General features: G+C 47.0%; 1 pseudogene; it reads right to left on the bottom strand.

The window, feature by feature from the left end:
- LOC129392707 (uncharacterized) overlaps nucleotides 1-24,999 on the bottom strand; it is a 608,335-nt pseudogene extending 583,336 nt beyond the window's left edge.
- Nucleotides 25,000-26,148: the final 1,149 nt, after the last annotated feature.

Genomic DNA, 26,148 nt, shown 5'->3' with positions numbered 1-26,148 from the left:
TGATGCACTTTTTATGTGGCACCTTATTTAATCCTCACTATACCTGCTACAGTAGGAGTTATTAATAGCCAATTGTCAGATGAGAAAACTGAGCCACAGAGACACTATGTAATTTGCCCAAGGAGTTAGCTAGGAGGTGGCGGAACTCGGTTTGAGCCCAGGTTTAGCCTGTGTTCTCAACCACTAGAGTAGGTGCCTTCCCAGAATCTACTAGGTGGTTAATGAGTCTTTACTGAATAAATGAACACAGGTACAAGCATACGGACGGATGGAGGAATGAAGGGAGGGAGGGAGGGAGGGAGGGTTGGGTGGATGGATGGACGGATGGATGGATGGAGGGATAGAGGAAGAGTTGGGAGTGCTGGGTGGATGAATGGATGGAGGGAGGGTGGGGAGTGTTGGGTGGATGGGTGGATGGATGGATGGGTGAGTGGGTAGACAGATGGGTAGAGGAACGGACTTGAGCTGTTTGCCATTCATTCAGAGCCCTCTAAAGAACCAAATGTGTTATTTAGGATGTATTTCCACCTGTGGCTGAGCAGGCAAGAAGCTGGCCCAGGAAATACACATCATTTTGGGTAATGCCCAGCCTCGGTCACTGCTCTCTGAACACTCCCTTTATTGACTAGGAAAGTAAAAACTTGCATTGATAATTAATGCAAATTACGGCTAGAACTGAAGGCTGATGAACTGATGACAGCTGGGCAATCAATAATCAATGCCTTGGCAGTGTCACACTGCTGGCATTCTAGGTAAATTCCACCAAAGGATCTTTAATCCCCATCAGATTTAGCAGTCTCATCAATTATTCCCCACCCATGAGGAGAAGGAGGGGTTTATTAAATACTCGAAGTTCACCCCGGCAGACTCAGCCCCTTTAGTCAACCTGGACCTGACCCTCAGCCCTGAGACTCCTCCAGTCCTCCAAGTCAGCCCTTCTTCCAGCCTTTGGATTGACCCTAGTGACTGCCCACCCATCAGGTAGCTTCACTTTCTTCACACATCCTCTTTTTTAAGGCTTTCCTTCAATCTGGCCTTCACCAAAGGCTGGAGTAGTTGTTGAAAAAATCCAAGTCAACCTGGGAAAGGGATGGGGATAGGGAGCAGGCCTCAGCTGTGGAATCAAGTTTTAAGCAAACTTGAAGAGGGAAAAGAAGCTGAACATCTACCAAAAGAGACAGTGTGGATTTTGCAGAACTGAAGCTAAACAAGATCAGAGGGCCATGGCAGACCACGAGATCTAAATATGATATAGGGTCCATCCTCCCACACCGACAACTGCTCTTCAAATATGACAAAGGCCTTTGCTAAGGGTAAGACAGAAAGATGGGACATTCTATGCAATGCCTAATGGGGCATTCTATGCAACAGTAAAAAGGTCCATAGGCAGGTATGTTCCTACATCACCTTCTAGAGGACCCCTGGGATTCTGGCAACACATGTCCTGCATAATCTCTCTCACTTCTGCAGTTGGAGAGCTACCACAGTTAAGTGGTTAATAGCATGCACCCAGAGACCAACCAGGTGGGTTCACATCCAGCCCCACCTCTGAGTGACTGCATAACACCAGGCAAATTGTGTAATTTTCCTGAGCCTCAGTTTCCTCATCTGTAAAATGGGTGTGCCTCATTCATTAATCAACTTCTACCTGGACGTATGCTAAACACCAGAAACACAGTGGGAATCAAGACCAAGCATGGCCCCTACCCTCATGGTGATCACAGTGTTGAAGGCGGCAGATATTCATCAAAGAGTCATGCCCAAAGAAACAGTTATCTCTAGTTGGGCCAAATCTAAACAGAGTGACAGCTGGTGCTATAAGAACAGGTAACAGGAGTTGCTGTGATTTAGTGTGGCCAGGCTGCCCTGAGGCAGTGGTGACTCAGCTGGCAGATGAGATGTTTACCAGGTGAAGGGGGGAGGGAAAGTGCTCTCCAGGCAGAGAGAGCAGGATGTGCAAAGTCCCTGTGGCAGAAAAGAGCATAGCATGTGTACAGGAGCTGGAACGACACTAGAGAGAGCAAGTGAGCGTGCAGATGATCATAGCACCTGCCTCACAGAGGAGCTGCAAGGGAACAGAGACCTTGTCTATAACGAGTTCAGTAAAAGACTTAACAGTAACACAGGACAAGGTTCCTTCCTGGCTTTTCCCATGAAGGGTTGCAGTGGACTCAGAGGCCAAGTCCAACGTCCTCCTTGACAGCCCCCAGCCAGCCAGATGCAAATGCCCCCTCAATCACAGTCAAATATCAAGAAAAATGAGGAACCTGCCAAGGGGGAAGAGGCAGCTTTCTTCCAATGCTGTGGTTGGTTTCCACCGAGTCTTTCAGATGGAAATTAGGCAGCTCTTCACTGGGGCCTGAGAGAAGAGCCTCTTGTCCCAACCAGCGAGAGAGCTGATGAATCAGGCACGCTGGTGGATCAATCAGCCCGCGTGTGTGAACAAGTTTATGGTGGAAATGAAGGGCTTTACTTGTTTGGCAAAACACGGGGCAGTTTAATCGCCAGGAAGGAGGAGTGTCTGTCGGCCCGGCTTTTCTGGAAGGGGGAACCGTGCAGACGAGGGCTTCCGTTTCATCTGCAGGCCCCTTGCAAAGGGAGCTGGGGAAAGCTTTGCAGCCATCTGGCACACTGTTTGCATCTTGTCTGGCTGGGTGGCTGTGTTCCAAACGAGGGTGGATGGGGCAGCTTTTGCCCTGTGTTTAGAGAGGGATGGGAGAGAAACCGATGGAGGTGGCAAGGGGAGGCGGGTGCTGGGGAGCACTACCCAGGTCCTGGGACCAGAGCATGCAACCCCACAGACTTTGGGCCACTAAGCGGCCCTGGACAGTCTTCCTATTCCATCCCTATCCTGGTGCCTACAGACAGTCCCTCATGTGGAGATACACCAACACATACCCACAACCCCCCACAGGATTGCCAGACGTAGCAAGTAAAAAGACAGGATGCCGTTCGAACTTGAATTTCAGATAAACAAATTATTTTTTAGTGTAAGTATGTCCCAAATATTGCTTTGGGATACACTTATTTTAAAAAAAAATGTTAAATTGAAAGTCAAGTTTAACTGGACCTCCTGCATGTAATCTGGCAACCCTAGTCCTGCACAAACAACCCAAGACTTGGAAACTCACAGAGAAGGTCACACACGCACAAGAACACCAACATACAGGCACACACACGTACATGCACACATACAAGCCCACGTGTCTCACAGGGTCCAAAGCAAAGGGGAAAGAAAGGGCCAAATTGTGGGTGCTGCCCCCCCACTTCCCTGTCTTCTGTGTCTGGGCTCAGAACCAGCAGAGTCCCGGCCACCTTGGGGCCACTTGGCATCCAGGACCAAGCTGGGGCTGGAGGTGCCCTGATGCACCAGGACACTGACCGGCACCTGCCTGGGCTCTGGCCTGGAAGACACAGCAGAGCCCTGTGTGCTTGGCAAGTATAGCAAGGGGCAAGGGGCTCTGAGGATGGAGGTTCATCTTGGAGCCCACTAGCTGGGGGCTCACTAAAGAGCCCATTGCCTTTCATCTGCTCCTGCTGCCTCTGCCCCAATCTCCGTCCCTGCCAATCACTCACTAAGCATTAACTGAGCAGCTACTAAGGGCCTGGCATTGGACTCGACACAAAAAACATACCCCTGGTAAAGCCACAGACCAGCATGCCGAAAACTCAGCAATGACCTGCCCAGCACTGGCTGAACATGCACAGCAAGCCAAACATCGCAGAAGTGGTGGTCATTTCCTTGAATCCTCCCAACAGCCAAGGAGGCAGCTGTCATTGTTGTATTATCCCCATTTTGCATTTGAGGAAACTGAGATCAGAGAGCTGAAATGGCTTGCTCAAGGGCACACAGGTGGGAAGCAGCAAGGTCTGGAGGAGGCACATGCCAACCTTGGAACTTGCAGTAACATAACCAAGAATGTTTGGGAAAGTGAACTTTCACTCGGGTGAGGCCACCTGCCACAGTCAGAAGCCGGGTCCTGCCAGGAGGAGCTGGTGAGATAGCTGGGCCCCCAGGGGCAGCAGGGTGTAGACTGACCCCGGTGGAAGTGAGGCGGGCAATGTCATCTGACCAGTGCCCTTCAGGCTTCAGAGGATGACCCCTATAGAGGATGGTACGTGTGAGTCTTGTGCGGCTGGGGAGGCAGGGAGATATTTAACCAGGATGCAAATTCAGCACAGATCCCCCTCTGCCCCTGGAAATCCTGGCCCTAGAAACTTCCTAGAGAAGCACAGGCACAGAACCCCAAGCCATGTATGCCAGGATATTCATCACAATGCCATCTGCAACAGGGAAGAAGCAGGAACCATTCAAAGACCCATCAATCTAGGGTCGGCCAAATAAATTACAGTGCATCCACACAGCAGAATAACTGCCTTATGAGCAAGGTGGAGCCCAGGTTTCACCATGAGATGATGCCAAAGACACATCATTGAGTGAAAAGGAAGCTTTTCCAGACAGTAAATGGAGAATTATCCCATTTTTATTTTAAAAAGGTTAAACTATTTATGTGCAGCTATATATGCTTGAACACAAAGAGAAAGGTGTGGAAGGGTATATGTCAACCCCTCCCCTCCTGGTGTCACCTCTGAGAAGCAAGGTTGAAGAGAGGCAGATAAAAGAGTTGTTTGCTTTTTGTTTTATATATACTTGTATTGCTAAAATTCTTTACAATGAGCAAATAATAATGTGTATTGCTAATAAGCAGAACAAAAGCCAAGGAATTATACTCAGACCACGTAGATGCTTTCATCCAGCCCAATTCCTAGAGGCCAGGGCTTACCACTCCATCAGGACAACACAGAACACGGAATCAAAACGAAAAATGAAAAGGGCAGTAGATTTTCCCTCCCAGGCATCACACACCTTCCAATTTAAGCCAACATGTTTCCAAGTCACAAAGTCTTCCTTATGCAGAAACGCAAGACACAGCCCCACAGCAAAGACACAAGCCCTGCCCAGGTTTCTCCCAGAAGGAGGTCTGACAGGCAAGGCAAGGTGGGTCCGCACACAGTCAAGGGTGGAGAGACCAGGCAGGAGGGGCCACAGAGCCAAGGGAACCCACTGGGCAGCCCCTTCGTTCCCCAAAGACCCTCAGAACCAGGAGCTGCACAGAGCCCCTGAGAGCCTGTTTCTGTGACACCCTGGAACACAGTGAGACGAGCCAGGCGGAAGGAAACAAGCAAAATTCACAAAACCCAGCCACACTTGGAGCACGCTAATAGTGTCTACTCTTCTCTCTGTTTTTGGAAATCCACCTTTCTCTTTTGTGCCTTCAAGGTCCTTGCTTCTGCATGCCGGCTCTTCTCTCTGCCTGTTTGCCTCTATCCACTCTTTGGAGTTCCTCCCCTGCAGCTTTTCCCAGGCCCCCTCCCCCTTCAGACTGCACCCTGCCTGGGACATTGGCTCTCTAGCCGGTGAGGTCTAGGGTTCAGATGCAGCTGAGATTCTCTGGAGAAGCAAAGGCAGGAGCCTTGTGGACTTGTGAGTAACCTGACAACTTCCCACTGGAGCTGATAAGGGAAAAGGCCAGCTCCTCCTCACAACAGCCCCACAAATACAGGGCTCTCAGTGGCCTCTCGGGGGATCTGTGCTGATGGTCAGAAGTACTGTCACCTCCATGTGCAGTTTGCCTGCAAGGAATGCAGTGCAGGAAGCCGTGTATTGCTCAGAGAACAAAAGAAAGGGGGGGAATTAAATGCACCATCTGCTTATTAGCGAGAGATTTTGAGGCAGATGCTTAAATATGCATGCCCAGACATTATAAAACTTTGGGGTAAATGTTAATTTCAATAATCCAAGTTCTTGTGCTTGCAAAAAAAACACCGTTCTTTTCTCTCTCTTCTTAAGTGATTTGGAGGCTCTGTACCCCAGAGTCGCAGAGCCAAGAAGGCTGACCTCATCAGATTTTGGCAGCTGTGCAAAGTGGGACCCTGAACACTCAGTGGGGACCAATCTTAGAGAGATGCTTAGGAGGGGGCCACCAAGTCACCATTCCCTCCCTCCTTTCTCGCCCCCATCCAAAAGTCAGACAGCACTAGCCTGGTGCCCGGCCACAGGGATAAGGAAAGCCCACTCAGAATCTCAGTTCTTCCCCTGACGCCAAAGACCCAAAAAGTTGAGAGTAGGGGAGCTCACTCCATCTCCTCTGGGGTCCCACAAGGTGGGTACCTGTAGCAAACCCAGCTCAGAACTGTGTGCATTTCAAGGGCCGCTGTACTCATGCCCCCATGGGACACCATAGGGGTGCAAAACCCTGCACCTGAGATTCTCAGTGTAAATGTTTTCAGCTTTGTGGGCAATACAGTCTCTGCTCCAACTAGTCAACGCTCCCACTGTAGCAGGAAAGTGGACACAGACAATATGCACATAAATGGGTGTGACTGTGTGTCAATAAAACTTTATTTACAAACACAGGTGGGGGGTGGCTTAGGCCCATGGACCAGAATCTGTCTCCTCCACTAGAGTAGGGTCTCCAGGAGAACAGAGACTGATCCATCCTGTAGACCAGCACCTAGCCTGGCACCTGGCACCATAGGAGCTGCTCAAATACTTGGAGAAGGAATGAAAAAGTCAAGTGGCCCCAATGTAGAGTGGTGAGGGTCTCCCATGACACCGTCTTGTGCCGAGGAACACAGCCAGGGCAGGGCTCTCCACCAAGGCTGGGTCCTTTTCCAAGGTAGCATGGAAAAGTGACAGCTGAGTGTTTTAAGAGGACAGAGGCTTTGGAGTCACACACACACAAACTATAGTTTTGCAAGAGTGTCAAGACCATGGAGTGTCCTTTGTTTCATTGCACACACTGTGGTTGGGTGCTAGAGTGTCCAGACTTAGGGTGAATCTTTGTACTCCACCCCCCAGTTGGCCTCTACTAAAATTCCAGCAAGAGCCAATGAACATATTAAATCCAATGGGCTCTCTTCAACACAAATGACCCCTGTCTTTCTCCCTCTCCTGTCTGTGGAGCCACACATTCTCTGCCTGCTGGTCCTCCGACCTTTCTCATGGATTCTTCTCCTCTCATCATGAAGACTTCCCGGGCTTACAGTAAAGCCCCTTCTCTTGCGACTCCTCTCTTTCTCCAGTCAATCTCGGGTGTCCTCTTGGCCTCAACTACCATCAACACTGATGACCCTCAAGTCTGAATCTCCATCCCCAACCCATTTATCCATTAGATGTTGCCACCTGGGTCTCAGAGCAACGTCAGCCAGAGTCCAGAATCAAATTTATGGTCCTCCCTGCCTTTCTGGAGGTCGACCTGACTCTGCATCTTGCTCATTCCCAGTACCCAATAGATCCTAAATCCTTTGAAATGTATCTCATAAGGTACACAACTCAAGGTCCTCAATTCAGGTACACAACTCCACCAACACCAACACCAACACCAACACCATCATCCAGGTCACAAGCATCCTTGGCAAAGACTCCTGTCCCAGCCCCCAAAATGGTCTCCCTCGTGTTCCCTGAGCTCCAAGTCATGTTCTAGAGGACCCAAAGGGACAATGACCATCTTGCTGAAATTTTTTAAATTAGGAAGACACTGGCTTGCAGTCCAACTCTTTCCAGCTGAGAAGCCCAAATCAAGATCCAGTTTGCCAGCACTGGGGTTAAATATTTCTGAAATGATTAAAGCCAAGGGCAACACAGCTAAAACTACTCCAGACACAAAGGCATCCACCTCCCCAGGGGCTGAGGGGTCTGAACTATCCAGTATGCAGCCTGTGCCTCTCTGTTCCTGCTGAAAGGAATACCCTCCATGCTTTCTTCCTCCTCCAGGGACCCTCCACCATCCTGCACCCCACTCTTGGCCCTTGGAGGATGAGGAAACCTCCTGCCATTTCCCTCTCCAGCACAGCATTCCACAGATGATTGCCTCATAAATTACAGAAGAGCTGTGGCAGACACACCACGCTCCGGTGGGTGGCCATGTCTTCATGTCAGCTCGAGAGATCGTTACCAGGGAAATATCTATATCTCAGCAGAGAGAGCTTCCACCCTGTGGAGTCCAGCTGTGCTCAAACGGGAATCCTGAAACCCAGATGTTGGTCCAAATGCCCTGTCTCGGCAGCCAGCTTTGGAACTCTCCACTGTGGGAGTGAACCCCTCCTGCCATCTGGCCTGCCTACCCACACCCCTGCTCCCTGGAATCCTGCACCCCCAGAACCAAGGAGGAAATGGGGGGATGCCAATGAGTTCCATGTGGAAAGCTGAGGTGCTACCCGAATCCAATCTGAGGTTTAGGTAGATGGTATCCTCCGTTACATGTCACCAATGGATAAGGGGATGGAGGACGGAGTCTGATTCACCCAAATAATTAAAAACTGAGATGACCATTTGTTTTGTGCTTTTTCTGTGTCTAAATGCTATTCCAAGCATTTTCTATTTATTATCTTGTTGTTTTGTTGAATGCATACATAACCTGTCACTGAGATTATCTCCATTTTATAGATGAGGAAATTGAGGCCCCTGGAGGTTGTATAAACTTCCCAAGGCCACATAGCTCATAAGTGGTACAGCAGGGACCCAAACTCAACACCCACACTCTGAAATATTTTTTGCAAGTGTAGACTTGTGGCTCTAAGCCAAGGTGATTTTGACTGCCTGCTCCTGCTACCACAGGCAACGTCTGAGGACCCTTTGGGTTGTCGCAACTGGGGGTAGGGTATCTAGTGGGTAGGGGCCAGGGATGATGCTAAGCATCCCTACGATACACAAGACAGCTGCCCATAACAGAGAATGATCTGGCCCCAGATATCAACAGTGCCAAAGTTGAGATACCCAGGTGCAGACCATCACCAGCAAGAAGGGGAAAGACCTACAGTCTGGATTCACCCCTACAGGGAGCCCCATGCTGACAACAACCTTCTGCTCTAGTCTCAACACCAGGGACTCTTGAGTGGAGAGTCCATCAGGGGATTTTGGGGATTCCGATGAGTTATTACCCTTGAAAGCTCAACTCTGCTCAGCAACAACTCAGAAATCTATGCCAAGCTGCCTGATCTTGGGAAAAGCTGAACAAACACCTGAAGTTGATAACCAATTACCTACAGGAAAGACTTTTCTCTCCTTCCAGGAAGAGCTGTGGGTCAGATTCACCCTGGGGTCCCTCTAAAGGAATCAATAAAGGCTCTGGGAGGACCAGTTCTTCAATACCCTCTCAGCATCACTGGTCGTGGAGGGGCAAAAAGACTCTGTAAAACTTCTGATCCCACTAGTGAGGGTCAGCCCTCACTAGTCACACACCCTCCTTCCACCGCACATCCAGCAGGACTCGGGTGCTGAGAGGCATCCTGGGGCTCCAGTTAAGCTCCTAAAAGCATCCCCTAGCAGCCAGAAGAGGAAGCAACACCCTGCTTAAAGACAAGAGCCGACCGAGCCCAGGAGCCACTCTGAGGGACAACCAGTCACATGTAAACCTCAACCATCCAGAGCACCGGATACAGTAATGGGAAAGGGTATTTTATCCTTAAAAACATCTAGATACAACATGGACAGGGAGGTGTTGCCCATGCAGCTTCTACAGAGAAAAGCCCAAAATGATCTACATCCAAAAATAATCTGCTATTAAAGAACAAAGATGATTTTGACTTTTCAGCCAAGATAATGGTCTACACAGACAAAATCCCATGAAGAAGCATTCTGTTTTTCTTGATGCATCTAAACGTGGTCTGTGAATGAAGAAATGGCTCTCCTCCTTAAAGAAATAGCTGCTGCTCCTGGCACCAGCCTGAAACTGCTTCTAGGTTCTTTAAAGAGAATATTCCTATAGAAACTAAAAACAAGAAATCTGTCTGGTGGGCATTCTGGGCAGCCTGTACTTTGGCCAGCCTTTAAACTTGAAAACCAAGACACCAGCTCCATGAGGAGCCACTGTCCCCAGAAGATCCAGGTGTCCCAAAAGGAGAGAATCGTATTCAGTTTCAGAAAACAAGGACGATTTCTGTCCAGTTATAACATAACCCTTCAAACCATGGTATCCCCACTTCCCTTCATGAACCAAAAAGTTCAGTGGGGTTTCTGCCATTTAAAAATGTCATCCTCTGCACATAAATCCTTTAACCTCCAAAAGGCATTTACCATGGAGAGTCTTGCCTAAGATCCTTATCTCTTGTAATGAACCCCCAGAAACAAACATGGCTGCAAGCAAGATGCACAGAGAGAATTTCTGCACTAAATCACATTCATTGAGCACATACTACACACCAGGTGCAATGCTAAGTGCTTTCTATGGATAACCTTCACTTAACCTCAGGAACAATTACCCCATGAAACAGGGCCTATTGACATGTCCTTTGCACCACTGAGAACACTAAGGCTGAGAGAGGTTAATTCACTTGCCCCCAGTCACCCAGTTAAGGAGGGCCACAACCAGGATTCACACCCGCGTAGACTAGCTCCAAACCCACATTCCTAAGCATCCCACTGCACTTAGTCACTTCATTCCATTCTGGTGTCCTGGTCTTTGGCAAAGTTCCACATAAAAGAGGGAGGTGACAGGAGGAGGGGAGGGCTTCTGACAGTGGAAGTTTCACAGCATTGCACGGCCCGCATAATTGTGTCTCAGACATGGGACCTCTCCTCTCACCACACTGCGACACATCCCTTCCCACTCTTTCCACGATGTGTCCCAATAAACCTTCCATAAATATTATCCTTCTCCTGGCATCTCAGAGAGAAATTCTCCTGGTTCTGGTGTCCAGGTGGCCCATGATCTGAACAATCACAGCCACGGGTAGGTGAGGGCTCTGAAGCAGCGCCTCGGAGTCAGCCGGGCTTTGATGCAGCCTAATGAACGGGAGGCAGGCTGCTGCCGCCTGCATGGATTCAGGAGAAACAAGGGGACCTCTCCCTTGTGGGGCTCACTAGTCACAAATCAAATTTTTAAGACGAGCTCAGCCAAGCAAATGGTCAAGAATAAAAACGTTTGGAAGAAACAAAAAGGTCAAACCCATTATCAATTTAACTCTCAAGGTGGCAGCCCTCACCATGGGGACAGCTGTGCAGCCAGCCCTCATCTGTTCTCCAGACACTTGTGACCCCCAAATGTAAGGTCAGCCAGGTCACAACTAGAAGATTCAGAAGAGGAAGCAGAAAGCAGTGGCTGGGGAGGTCAAGCTGGGCATGGAGCTCCATCCCACACACGCCTGGTGACTCACATACCCACACACATATGCTACAAATCACCCGCACACGTACCCTCGGCTAGCGGGGACCAGAGCTAGGCGGCACCCGAGGGGATGCACAGAACTTTGCTTCACTGTCCTCTGGAGAGATGGGGAGAGAAGAGTGACTTCAGGGTTGGAAGCCACCTGCCTCCTCTCTCAACTCTCCCTGCCCAGCCAGCCTGGGGAGCAGTGACAGGAAGATGAGGGGCAGGTGAGGGGCTTGGTGAGCTGCCGCCGGCACACACGCTGACAGGGCAGCGTTTGCAGAGCCTGTGCCCGGTACTTCCCACCCAAGCCCCTTACCACAGGGAAGGCAACCAGCAAAGTCCCAGAGACACGCCTAAAACAGCTCTGCCCAGGATGGGGTGTGCAGAGTGAGGGCTGCTCAGAGTAAACCCCCGCCTCCTTTCCCTTCTGGACGCCCCCAGGACACAGAGCTCCCCCTCCCTTTTTGGACAACCGCAGAGCCCACGGGTCTCCCAGCCAGCGACGACGTCGTGGGAGAATCAGCAAGTCGATCCTACATAAACAAGAAGGGAGTTGCCACCAACGACGGAGCATCTAGTTTCTCAGGAGGTCCCCACAAGCTGTCACACCGCGCCCGCCAGCCCGCAGGAGTTGCTGCCCAATTATCAACTTAGACCTGACCGCCGACGGGGAGCATCCCTGCCCAGCCCCCAGCCCCTGTCCCTCCTGAGCCCCCCGCTCACTTACACCTCTGTCTTCAACACCTGTCTGGATGCCGGTCTCTTCCCTGCCCAGTCGTGGCGCGTCTTCTCCTTCCTCCTTCGCTACGCTTCCTCCTTCCAGCCCCAGCCTCAACCTCTTCTCCTCCGGAGGGGCATCCTCCTCCTCCCGCCTCTGCCGGCCATCCCTGCCTCTGAGCTTGCCCGTGTCCTCGGGACTGCCGGAAGGGCTGGCCATAGCTCCAGGGGGGCTCTGCCTGCACTTGGGAGAGAGGAAGGACCCAGCAGCCTTCCGAAGCCAGCGGCCTGTCGGTGGGAGATCTAGCTTCTGAGCGCGGGCTCGGTGGGTTCGCGCGGCTCGGCTCTGAGCTGGGCTCTTCTGTGGACCACTCCTGTCTCTCTGCCGCCACCTGCTGGCTGCTCGCGTGCACTGCGGGCACGCGTGGAAGAGGCTCGCTCAGGCAAATCCTGGCCCGCAGCTCGCACACAGACGGTCTCCCTGACCAAGGAAGGGAGGGGAGTAGGGACAAGCAGACGTCCACTTCTCCAACATCCTGCGAGGATGGACACCCTGGTCCCTCACTACTGTTCTGCATCTTGAATGGTTTGGATGTGGCTGGAAAACAGAAAATGCTCAAAACACAAGAATTCGGCCTGGAGAATGATGTGCTTAATACAAAGGCACCATCTTTCGAAGCTGTGCTTAGCTATCAAGGATGTTTGTTGAGCATCGCTATGAACCAGTCATGGCAATGAGGGAGGGGGTTACAATGGTGACCATGGCAGGCATTGGCTCTGCCCGGTGGAGCCCAGTGCCTGCGGGGGAAGGTGATGATTGATTGACATTGCCAGTGGGGCAAAGGGCTGCAGAAGAATGTGCTGGGGACGCAGGAACCTAAAACAGAAGAGCCTCAGAAGGTCTGGGGCTGGGAGAAAGGCAAAGAAAGTGAACACTGAATGGAGGTGTACAAGATGAGTAGTTCTCAGCCAGGTGAAGGGTGTTCAGGCAGAGGGAACAGCACACGCAAAAGCCCAGAGGCTGAGGGAGGCAGCAAGAAGCCTGTGCGGCTACAGCAGGGTGGGTGAGTGGAGAGTGGTGTGGTGGGTGGAGAGGTTGTTGGGGACCAGGCATGCAGGGCAGGACCAGATAGAGGACCACTGCAGGGACTCAGCACAGCAGCAGTGCAAATGAACAAAGGGAGGAGACATTGAGAACTACTTTGGAGTGATGGGTTGATAACTCTGAGTGTGCCCCGCACATGCCCTTAGCACCAAGATGGGGCTCCCTCCTCGGCTGTGTAATGAGTTGAGCCAGGAGATATATTCTGGACATTTAAGGGTTATACCCAGTGTCCAGGGCAGCCTCAATGAGCGCCAGGCTCCTATATGTCCTGAGCTTCCCCAACCAAGAGCTGAGACCATGCTGCAATTGCTTGTTAAATTTTTTCTGCCACTAAGCCCCAGCAGGCACTCGCTGCCTCTGCCTTGTTTGTGATTTTATCCTTAAAAGCTATCATGGTGGGCAGCACACAGTAGGTGCTCAAGAAACATTTGTTGGATGAATAAATGGATCTGCTCCTGCCCAGAGTTCTCTGCATCCTACATGTTCCCCTTCTTGCTTCAGCCCCTTCCTCTCTTCTCCATCTCTTCCCTCTGCTCCAGCACAAATAAAACCCTGTTATTATCCCCACTATACAGAGGAGGAGACAGCGCGTAAAGAAGGCAAGCAATGTGCCCAAGGCACCCTATGGCGAGAACTGCTGCCACTGAACTGAGAAACCTAAATGCAGTGGTGGGGGGGAGGGATCACTGGATCCCAGGGTGGCAGAGGTCAAGTGGTGGCTCTCAACCACCAAAGTCACGGACAGAGTCAAAGCAGAAGTCAGAAAAGTCCGACTCACACAGAACTGTAGCAGTGGCCAATTGAGCACAGTGTTCCTAGAAATGAAATAGATGCCAAGCATATTGAATTCTTACTTGATCTGTATAAGCAAAAGAGTTCTAGGTCAAGTGAAAAACACTCTAACTTGAATTATAAAAACAGATGGTCAGGGGCTCTCGGCGGAAACAATGGCAGGCATCTCACATAGGCCTGCGAGCAACCTCACAGATGGCACCACTTTCAGCACCGGGAGCACGTTGTCAGGCACCACCAGATGAGCCGTGTGGCTGACAGGGTCTTGGTGCTCCAGCTGGGTGTCAGGCCCGAGCCTCTGAGGTGGGAGAGCCGAGTTCAGGACATTGGACAACCAGAGACCTCCCGGCCCTATGTAATATCAATTAGCGAGACCTCTCCCAGAGATCTCCATCCAAGGCTAAGACCCAGCTCCACTCAATGACCAGCAAGCTCCAGTGCTGGACACCCCATGCCAAACAACTAGCAAGACAGGAACATAACCCCACCCATTAGCAGAGACGCTGCCTAAAATCATACTAAATTCACAGACACCCCAAAGCACACAACCAGACGTGGTCCTGCCCACCAGAAAGACAAGACCCAGCCTCATCCACCAGAACACAGGCACCAGTCCCCTCCACCAGGAAGCCTACACAACCCACTGAACCAACCTTACCCATTGGGGGCAGATACCAAAAAAAACGGGAACCTGAAACCTAGGAAAAGGAGACCCCAAACACCATAAGTTAAGCAAAATGAGAAGACAGAGAAACACACAGCAGATGAAGGAGCAAGGTAAAAACCAACCAGACCAAACAAATGAAGAGGAAATAGGCAGTCTACCTGAAAAAGAATTCAGAGTAATGACAGTAAAGATGATCCAAAATCTTGGAAATAGAATGGAGAAAATACAACAAACGTTTAACAAGAACTAAAGAGCAAACAAACAATGATGAACAACACAATAAATAAAATTAAAAATTCTCTAGAAGGAATCAACAGCAGAAAAAATGAGGCAGAAGAATGGATAAGTGACCTGGAAGATAAAATAGTGGAAATAACTACCGCAGTGCAGAATAAAGAAAAAAGAATGAAAAGAATTGAGGACAGTCTCCGAGCCCTCTGGGACAACATTAAACACGCCACCATTCGAATTATAGGGGTCCCAGAAGAAGAAGAGAAAAAGAAAGGGTCTGAGAAAATATTTGAAGAGATTATAGTTGAAAACTTCCCTAACATGGGAAAGGAAATAGTCAATCAAGTCCAGGAAGTGCAGAGAGTCCCGAAGGATAAATCCAAGGAGAAACATGCCAAGACACATATTAATCAAACTATCAAAAATTAAACACAAAGAACAAATATTGACAGCAGCAAGGGAAAAGCAACAAATAACATACAAGGGAATCTCGATAAAGTTAACAGCCGATCTTTCAGCAGATTAAATACAAAGAAAAAATATTAAAAGCAGCAAGGGGAAAACAACAAATAATATACAAGGGAATCCCTGTAAGGTTAACAGCTGATCTTTCAGCAGAAATTCTGCAGGCCAGAAGGGAGTAGCAGGACATATTTAAAGTGATGAAAGGGAAAAACCTACAACCAAGATTGCTCTACTCAGCAAGGATCTCATTCAGATTTGACGGAGAAGTTAAAAGCTTTGCAGACAAGCAAAAGCTAAGAGAATTCAGTACCACCAAACCAGCTTTTGGGGATGGAAAAGATATTCCATGCAAATGGAAATCAGAAGAAAGCCGGAATAGCAATTCTCGTATAAGACAAAATAGACTTTAAAATAAAGACTATTACAAGAGACAAAGAAGGACACTACATAATGATCAAGGGATCGATCCATGAAGAAGATATAACAATTGTAAATATTTATGCACCCAACATAGGAGCACCTCAATACATAAGGCAAATACGAACAGCCATAAAAGGGGAAATTGACAGTAACACAATCATAGTAGGGGACTCTAACACCCCACTTTCACCAATGGACAGATCATCCAAAATGAAAATAAATAAGGAAACACAAGCTTTAAATGATACATTACACAAGATGGACTTAATGGATATTTATAGGACATCCCATCCAAAAACAACAGAATACACATTTTTCTCAAGTGCTCATGGAACATTCTCCAGGATAGATCATATATTGGGTCACAAATCTAGCCTTGGCAAATTTAAGAAAATTGAAATCATATCAAGTATCTTTTCTGACCACAACGCTATGAGACTAGATATCAATTACAGGAAAAGATCTGTAAAAAATACAAACACATGGAGGCTAAACAATACACTACTTAATAACGAAGTGATCACTGAAGAAATCAAAGAGGAAATCAAAAAATACTTAGAAACAAATGACAATGGAGACACGACGACCCAAAACCTATGGGATGCAGCAAAAGCAGTTCTAAGAGGGAAGTTTATAGCAATACAATCCCACCTTAAGAAACAGGAAACATCTCGTATAAACAACCTAACTTTGCACCTAAAGCAACTAGAGAAAGAAGAACAAAAAAACCCCAAATTTAGCAGAAGGAAAGAAATCATAAAGATCAGATCAGAAATAAATGAAAAAGAAATGAAGGAAACAATAGCAAAGATCAATAAAACTAAAAGCTGGTTCTTTGAGAAGATAAATAAAATTGATAAACCATTAGCCAGACTCATCAAGAATAAAAGGGAGAAGACTCAAATCAATAGAATTAGAAATGAAAAAGGAGACGTAACAACTGACACTGCAGAAATACAAAAGATTATGAGAGATTACTACAAACAACTGTATGCCAATAAAATGGACAACCTGGAAGAAATGGACAAATTCTTAGAAATGCACAAGCTGCCGAGACTGAACCAGGAAGAAATAGAAAATATGAACAGACCAATCACAAGCACTGAAATTGAAACTGTGATTAAAAATCTTCCAACAAACAAAAGCCCAGGACCAGACGGCTTCACAGGCGAATTCTATCAAACATTTAGAGAAGAGCTAACACCTATCCTTCTCAAACTCTTCCAAAAGATAGCAGAGGGAGGAACACTCCCAAACTCATTCTATGAGGCCACCATCACCCTGATACCAAAACCAGACAAAGACGTCACAAAGAAAGAAAACTACAGGCCAATATCACTGATGAACATAGATGCAAAAATCCTCAACAAAATACTAGCAAACAGAATCCAACAGCACATTAAAAGGATCATACACCATGATCAAGTGAGGTGTATTCTGGGAATGCAAGGATTCTTCAATATACACAAATCAAACAACGTGATACACCATAGCAACAAACTGAAGGAGAAAAACCATATGATCATCTCAATAGATGCAGAGAAAGCTTTTGACAAAATTCAACACCCATTTATGATAAAAACCCTGCAGAAAGTAGGCATAGAGGGAACTTTCCTCAACATAATAAAGGCCATATATGACAAACCCACAGCCAACAAAGTTCTCAATGGTGAAGAACTGAAACCATTTCCACTAAGATCAGGAACAAGACAAGGTTGCCCACTCTCACCACTCTTATTCAACATAGTTTTGGAAGTTCTAGCCACAGCAATCAGAGAAAAAAAAAAAAAACAAATAAAAGGAATCCAAATAGGAAAAGAAGAAGTAAAGCTGTCACTATTTGCAGATGACATGATATTATACATAGAGAATCCTAAGGATGCTACCAGAAAACCACTAGAGCTAATCAATGAATTTGGTAAAGTAGCAGGATACAAAATTAATGCACAGAAATCTCTGGCATTCTTATACACTAATGATGAAAAATCTGAGAGTGAAATTAAGAAAACACTCCCATTTACCACGGCAACAAAAAGAATAAAATATCTAGGAATAAACCTACCTAAGGAGACAAAAGACTTGTATGCAGAAAACTATAAGACACTGATGAAAGAAATTAAAGATGATACAAATAGGTGGAGAAATATACCATGTTCTTGGATTGGAAGAATCAACATTGTGAAAATGACTCTACTACCCAAAGCAATCTACAGATTCAATGCAATCCCTATCAAACTACCACTAGCATTTTTTACAGAACTAGAAAAAAAAATTTCACAATTTGTATGGAAACACAAAAGACCCCGAATAGCCAAAGCAATCTTGGAAAAAAAAAAAAAACGGAGCTGGAGGAATCAGGCTCCCTGATTTCAGACTATACTACAAAGCTACAGCAATCAAGACAGTATGGTACTGGCACAAAAACAGAAATATAGATCAATGGAACAGGATAGAAAACCCAGATAAACCCACGCACATATGGTCACCTTATATTTGATAAAGGAGGCAAGAATATACAATGGAGAAAAGACAGACTCTTCAATAAGTGGTGCTGGGAAAACTGGACAGTTACATGTAAAACAATAAAATTAGAACACTTCCTAACACCATACACAAAAATAAAGCCAAAATGGATTAAAGACATAAATGTAAGGCAAGACATAGGCAGAACACTCTATGACATAAATCACAGCAAGATCCTTTTTGACCCACCTCCGAGAGAAATGGAAATAAAAACAAAAATAAACAAATGGGACCTAATGAAGCTTAAAAACTTTTGCACATCATAGCAGCCTAATCTTTTAAGTTTAGTAAAAGAGTGGTTTACATTTGTCATGCCTACTTCCTCTCTTTTTATTGAGTTCTCAAATCACTGTACTAAAATTGTTCTTGAAACGATTACTCTTAACTTCATTTTATGTTTCCAGTTAACTTAATTTAGTTTCCTGTAGTATTTGCATTATTGATCAAACTCTCTTTGAAACTCTCTCTGCCTCTGGCTTCTCCTGATTTTCTTTCTACCTCTAAGACAAACACTTCTCAGCTCTTTCTTAATTCTCCAGTTGACTTTCCCAATTCCCCCTTCCCCTCAATTTCCAATTTTACTCTTTTCCTAATGCCCCCCTCCCCCCACCTGCCACAGTGATGGTGACCCAGGGCTCCTTCATTAGCCCCTTATGTCTTTACTGTTTATACTCTCTATGATTAATCATCTACTCTGGTTTAAATTCCAGCAATCTACAAACAATAAACGCTGGAGAGGGTGTGGAGAAAAGGGAACCCTCCTGAACTGTTGGTGGGAATGTAAACTGACACAGCCACTATAGAGAACAGTACGGAGGTTCCTTAAGAAACTAAAAATAGAACTACCATACGACCCAGCAATCTCACTACTGGGCATATACCCTGAGAAAACCATAATTCAAAAAGAGACATGTACCACAATGTTCATTGCAGCACTATTTACAATAGCCAGGACATGGAAGCAACCGAAGTGTCCATCGACAGATGAATGGAAAATGATGATGTGGCACATATATACAATGGAATATTACTCAGCCATAAAAAGAAATGAAATTGAGTTATTTGTAGTGAGGTGGATGGACCTAGAGTCTGTCATACAGAGTGAAGTAAGTCAGAAAGAGAAAAACAAATACCGTATGCTAACACATATATATGGAATCTTAAAAAAAAAATGGGTCTGAAGAACTTAGGAGCAGTACAGGAATAAAGGCGCAGACATAGAGAATGGACTTGAGGACACAGGGGGGAGGGGGAAGGGTAGCTGGGATTAAGTGAGAGAGTGGCAATGACATATATACAGTACCAAACGTAAAACAGATAGCTAGTGGGAAGCAGCCACATGGCACAGGGAGGTTAATTCCGTGCTTTGTGACCATCTAGAAGGGAGGGATAGGGAGGGTGGGAGGGAGGCACAAGAGGGAGAGGATATGGGGATATATGTATAGGTATAGCTGATTCACTTTGTTATACAGCAGAAACTAACTCACCATTGGAAAGCAATTATATGCTGATAAAGATGTAAAAAAAAAAAAAAAAAAAAGATGGTCAGGACCCCTCAATCAATTCCCAGACTTGACCAGTTTACAGACCCAGGGAGGCTGGGTCCCCTTGAGGAAGGACCTTGATACACTGCCAAAAACGTATACTCTTAATCTTTCTCCCAGCTTTCCCCAAAGGGACCCATGCCTTTTATCAGAGTGACTGCATTAGGAAAAAGGGGAAAAATCAGACATTTCCAGGATCACTGAACACAGGCTCTGAACTGACACTAATTCCAGGAGACCCAAAACATCATTGGGGTCCACCAGTCAGAGTAGGGTTTATGTGGGTCAGATGATCAGTGGAGTTTTAGCTCCACCGTCTCACAGTGGGCCCAGTGGGTCCCCAAACCCATCCAGTGGTTATTAACACAGTGGCAGAGCTGGGATTCAAACCCAGGATGTCCAGGCTGTGCTCTTAACCACAAAACAGTCTGACATCTCTAGGAAGAAAGTATAATTCAGGGTTTCGGTCCCCATCCCCCAAGCCCAGCCCAAGGTCATGGTGTCAACCTTATTTTCTTGAAACTAGGCAGGAAAATTAGAGACAATCAAAAGGTCATAGGGCCTGACATCAAAAGAAAGGACATGAGTTTACTAAGCCAGTGGGGCTAGATCCCCCGGAACCATTCCTCACCTTCCCGGCAATTTGACTAGATCTGATGGTCAAGGTGGGGGAAAGCCCAGAACAAAGGTAAGTCCTTTTACTCTCACCTGGGAAAAGGTCTGTAAATTGTTTGGGAGGCCTCTCAGATATAGAATAAACAAGTAATAAAACAACAAGGTACAGTGATGGAAACTGTGAAAGAGCTTATGGACCGTTTGAAAGAAGATATACACCCTCTGCATTGGTGGGGTCTTTGGATTGCCATCCTAACCCATACACCCACAAAAAAGATGCACCTGATCCCAAAGAGAGCCTGGAAAAGCAGATTCCAACACAAGGATTTAAATGAAAGTAATTTATTTTGGAGGTGATTCCAGGAAACTCATGACAGATTGAGGACATGGGATGGAGCAGGGAAGGCAGCTTATAAGGAGTTTGTTGGCAGCCAAGTTACCACTGTGGACCTAGAGCTTATCCAGCTGGGAGAAAGTGTAGATGGTGCACCTCAGAGTTAACCCAACTAGGGGTGCGGGAGCTGGGTATTCATTCAGTCTTGACTGACAGCTACTCCCTGGAGGGTCTGAATTATTCCCGTGTGATTCTGGCAAAGTGGGTATTGGTGGCCATAGAGTGCCTCAGGCAAAGGCAAGTCAGCATGTGCAGAAGTGGTGAGGGCAAGGGATGGGGGCTAGGGCACCAACAACATCTGCTGCAAAGCCGAACCCCATCCTTTGGCAGGTCCCAAAGGTACCTGAATTCTCACCCGTCCACGGTGGGGCTTAGAGAGCAGATTAGCTCAGCCGGGGCTGTGGGGGCAGAGTTCAGTGGGGTTCTGGTTTTACTCTTAACCACACAACCTCAGGCAGGAAAACGGACCTTTAGGAGCTTCCGTTTTCTCACCTGTAATAATAGTACCTTGTGGATTATTGTAAGAAGTGAACATAATTCTGCATATAAAGCTCTTAGCCTAACATATAATAAGGGCTCAGAAAGAAAGTGTATTTATTGGGAATTCCCTGGCGGTCCAGTGGTTAGGGCTTGGCGCTTTCACTGCCGGGGCCGGGGTTCAATCCCTGGTCGGGGAACTAAGATCCCACAAGCTGCACAGCATGGCCAAAAAAAGAAAATAAATAAATAAATAAGTAGAGGGGAGAAAAAAAAATTTTTTAAGTGTATTTAATAAAATCGTTAACTCATGTGCTTTTCTTACAGGGAAGGCAAGTCTGGCCCTGAAGTTGGCAGGCCCTGAGGCTTCCAGATGCAGTGGTGGAGAGAAGGAGGGAGACTGAATAAGGATGAGACTGACAGCCAAAGTCAGGAAGTCAGAGCAAGGGCCAAGGGGACAGCAGCATCCCACACTGGAGCCAGGTCAGCCATGAGAAGCTGTGCGTCTGACATCTTAAGCTGGTCATAAATTGGGGCATGAGGAACGTAAACTCCATTGCTTCCCTGCTGAAATCCTTCTTGCAAATATCTAGCTATCGGGGAGGTGTAGGGAGGAATCCAGTGGTTGGGACCACCCTCTTCCCACTGACAGCTGCCTTAGGTTGTTAGCTGAGGGACAGGGCTCCATCGAGATGAGACAAACACTCTCCCCAAGCTCCCATCTCATCCAGGTTGTCTGGGCACTGATCCTCCCATAAGGACAGACCCCTGATCCCAAGGAATTGTTGTTTCCTCTCCAGCGAGAAATCCCAACAGGGGTATTGACCCCTCCAAACCCATAACTTCTTCAGGCAACTGACCCACAAGCCATGTATCTCCTGGTGCCACCTACACATCACCCACAGCATGTCCATTGCCTGTATGGACCTCCAATGGACCCCCCAATGCTAGCCATGACCCCCAATGTCAGCCAGGACCCCCAATGTACTGAACTGAAAAGTCAGGATATGTGCTGTTCTGCACCATTCCTGAGAATCCCATAAATCCCATCTAACTTCCATCAGCAGTCACTGGGGTTAGGTAATTTTCTCCTCCACACTGTACCCCAGGTCACTGTGCATCTTTGCTCAGAGTCTCTCGGCTTCTACTTCATTTGGAATGCACACGTACCTGTGTGTCCTGCACCTATAATTACACAAGGACTCATAGCTCCTACCAGGGCCATCAATGAGCTTTCCATCAGCCCAACTATGAGGGCATAATCTTGCTGGTGGTTTATTCTTAACTTTAATTTTTTTGGTAAATGTTTTATATTACCAAGGTGCAAATGACAGTCCAACAAGTCATCAGATTCCAGGTTCAAAAATGTCACTTTTTGCCTTTGTCACATCTCACCTTTAATTCTGGGATGTGACTGGAATCCCGTGTTTTTCTTCCCCTCCTCCCAAGGATCATCACAATCCAACTCTTCATCTACTTGAGCAGTTCACACACAGCGTTTCTGAGGGTCTCGTCTAAGCCCCCAGCACCCAAATTTTTCCCTCCTCGGCTCTGAACCAAACTGGTGAGCAGGCATCTGCCAGGATGAGAACGCAAACACCAGACATCAGCGTTTATATAAACCATTCCTGCCAGCCCTTCCTACAGGCGTCCTGGGCACGTGGATATTTGTCTTGATTATCCAAATCTCCCCTCTTCTTGTTCTTACTAAGTGGGTACACACTGTGTCCCACTGTTTTCTGCCATGAGGTGCTGATTGCTGCAAGAGCCTTTTAATACACATACAACACTCAGAACAAAGACGAATTCCTGCCTTTTATCTGGCACGACTGTACCATAAATTGCAGAGTTTAGAGAAGAGAGCGTCAAAGGCAGCGCCCACACGGCCTGTGCTCGCGAGAGACAGCCCTGGGAGAGGAGGGAAGCAGCCCCATCCCCAGCACCCTCATCTTGAGCCATGAGCGGCCCAGACAGGGTCGTGGGACAGCAGTGGGCGTGAGCACAGTGAGTCCTGGGGCAGGCAGAGGCCCTGAGCTCAGAGCTTCTGGACAGAACCAAAGCCAAGCCCTCTGTGGCCCCAGGACTCTCAACATCTCACCATCACCATCTTGATGTTTAAGGGCTCATTTCTGTGTGTCACTTTTTTTTTCCAGAAAACTCTATGTAATGCATTGTGTGAAGGGGAGATTAAAATGAGTTTCTATGGGCCATGGGATAAAAACCCATAATAGCTCATGAACTATTGAACCCACTGAGATTATATGTGTGTGTTTCCCTTTCTCTCAGAGAAAGATTCTGAATTCAAAATCACAAAGGGTTCCGTGAGCCCCCAAGGCAGGAACAACCAAACTGTGCATTCACTTCAATATTTAATATACCTTGATCTTAAATATGACCAAGGAAAGGAGAAAAGGGGAAATGTCATAGTCTGGATGCCTCCACTACATGAGGCACTAATGTGAACCATCTCATTTCTTTTTCACATTAACTCTATGAAGTACTTATTATCAACAGCCCCATTTTTTAGATAAGGAGACTGAGGACAGAGAGTACAAGTTACTTCCACATGCCATCCAGTTGATAAGAGCTATGGTAATAATATCAGCAAGATAATAATTGCTGATGTTCCTAAGACCTTACTATGTCTCAGGCACTGTTCTAAACACTTTATGTATGTTAACCAATTAAATCCTCACTACAGCCCATTGAGGTGATTATTATTATTGTTATTATTATTACTATCACCATTTCATAGATGAGGAAGCTGAAGGAGAGAGCTGAAACTTGCATCTCCATTATCTGCCTTGAGCTCATGATCTTAACCTTTCAGTGACACCACCTCCCAGAACTTTCTGGTGATCACTGTAAGATCAGGCTAACTTGACTGTTTAGAACCAGCAAAGACCACAGTGTGTTCTGTAATCATTCCAGGTTTAACATTAGCAAGTCTCATCCTTAGTTCAAACACCACTTGACACCCAGAAGCCTGCACATCCATGCTAGTAAAAAGAACAAGAGATGAAGAAAGCTCACCCAAGACCACAGTGAGTGATGGAAATAAGGTTTGAAGCCAGGTATGTCTGCCTTGTGAGTCTGAGCTCTTAGCCACAATGCAGTCACCTGCCCAACATCTTACCTTCCTGCATGGAAAGCCCTGGCTTGATGGAAGGCAGTGAGGTCCCTGGAAGGTCCATGTGAGGCACAGAAGGTAGACAGCAAACCCCTGGTCACCTCCAGAAGATTATACCTGAGAAGACCAAATACCAACCATGTAGGTTGGAAGACACCCTTGATTAACCAGATAGAGGAGGAAATTCCCCATCCCTTGGGCTGAGAAAAGAGTTTCCTAAGACAGAACAGAACTGGCTTTCATCTTTCCTCCCACATTGCTGACAACACTCAGCAAGAGTCCCAGCAGGTAAGGCTACCTGTGTTTGCATCCCAGCTATGCCACTGTACTATTTTATGAGCATGAGTAAAATCAGTTTCCAAGCAATGCCTCCAATGCTGAGTTGAATTCATACAGTAATAATTACCACTGTTCTTACACACATGCACGCACAAGCACACATATTCATACATACACAGACAAAATTTAATGATCCTGAGGGAGTGAACACTTGCAAAAAAGATATGTGTTATCTCCCTACCATGGACCTGTGGCATCTTACCCCTCATCTACACCTAGGTAGGATTAATCTCTCTCTCTCTCTCTCTCTCTCTCTCTCTCTCTCTCTCTCTCTCTCTCTCTCTCTCCCTCTCTCTCCTATTATCTCTCTTCCTCCTAGGCTTTATCAGTACATAAACCCTGATAACCCTAGTCACATACCCCTTTTCTTGCTGGCTGGCTCCCTGCTTTCCAATCCCTCGAAGCTGGACATGTACTTCAGCACCATGGCCAGAGCAAATCTCTCCCTTTCCTTCAGGGCAGTGGATGACTAAATTTCTGACTCACTCTGTCCCCATCCATCCCCCACTCCCTCCTGCTCTCCTTCTCTCTACCCCCTCCCTCCCCCTCTCATCCTCCCTCCTACGCTCTACTGCTCTTCCCCTCTACCTAATGCTGTTGCGGTGATGTCAAAGCCTTGCGCAAGGAGAGAAGCTGCTATAACAGATACAGAGACACAATCCAGCTGGCCAAGAAAACAGTTTCCCAGGCACGAGCACCACCTAGAGATACCATGTCTTGGCTCTGAAGTCTAAATCATTTGGGCACTGAGCCCCCGTAGAAGTGACCAGGGGTCAAAAGGGTAAATACTGAGAACCACACTGCATTTACCAGTCCTAGGATGCACTCACTCCAAACATGACATTTCCATCCCAGTCCAGAGCAGGGAAAATATTGAGGAATAAATGGGCTAAGAAGTGAGCACTCAGGTCCTTCCTCACTGCCCACACTTGCTACCCTCTCCTACCTGCAACTAAGAAAGGACAGTGTGTGTTATGTATACCCAAGTGTGTGTGTAATTGGCTCTGTATGTACATATATGCTGTGGGGTAGGCAGGGAGGATTAGGGAGAGAGGGAGGTATCCATGAACAACCCTAGTAATAGGATGGGATGCAGTCCAGATCAATCTGAGAACAGAAAAAAAAAAAAAAAAAAACAGATGTTAACTACCTGGGGAGAGGTTCATTATCCTGTGCAAATAATCTTAAAATAGCTAACATTTTTGAGCAATTGACACAGCTAGGCACTGATAACTGCTCTATATGAATCATGCCATCCAATCATGACAACTCTATGAGGTAGGCACTATTCCCGTTATACAGATGAGAACACTAACGCTCGGAGAGGTTGAGTAACTTGATCAGAGTCACACAGCTAGTAAGTGACAGACAGACATAAGCATGAGCATAAAAAAGGCAAGAGCAATCTGGTTTAAAGGGCAGAAACTAGTCCTACACAGAGAAGTTCAGTGAATTAGGGTTTCACAAGCTTGGAGATTATCTTTTCCCGTCTTCCAATCTCAACAAAGAATTTTTATAAAGACAATGCTGATGAGTTCTTCTCCATGTGTGTGGGATACCAAAGAAAAGAAAAGTG

Source organism: Physeter macrocephalus, chromosome 14, assembly GCF_002837175.3.
Source record: "Physeter macrocephalus isolate SW-GA chromosome 14, ASM283717v5, whole genome shotgun sequence".
NCBI classification, from domain to species: Eukaryota; Metazoa; Chordata; class Mammalia; order Artiodactyla; family Physeteridae; genus Physeter; species Physeter macrocephalus.
The sequence above is the reverse complement of the archived record's forward strand: the minus strand, read 5'-3'. Positions and strand labels throughout refer to the sequence as shown.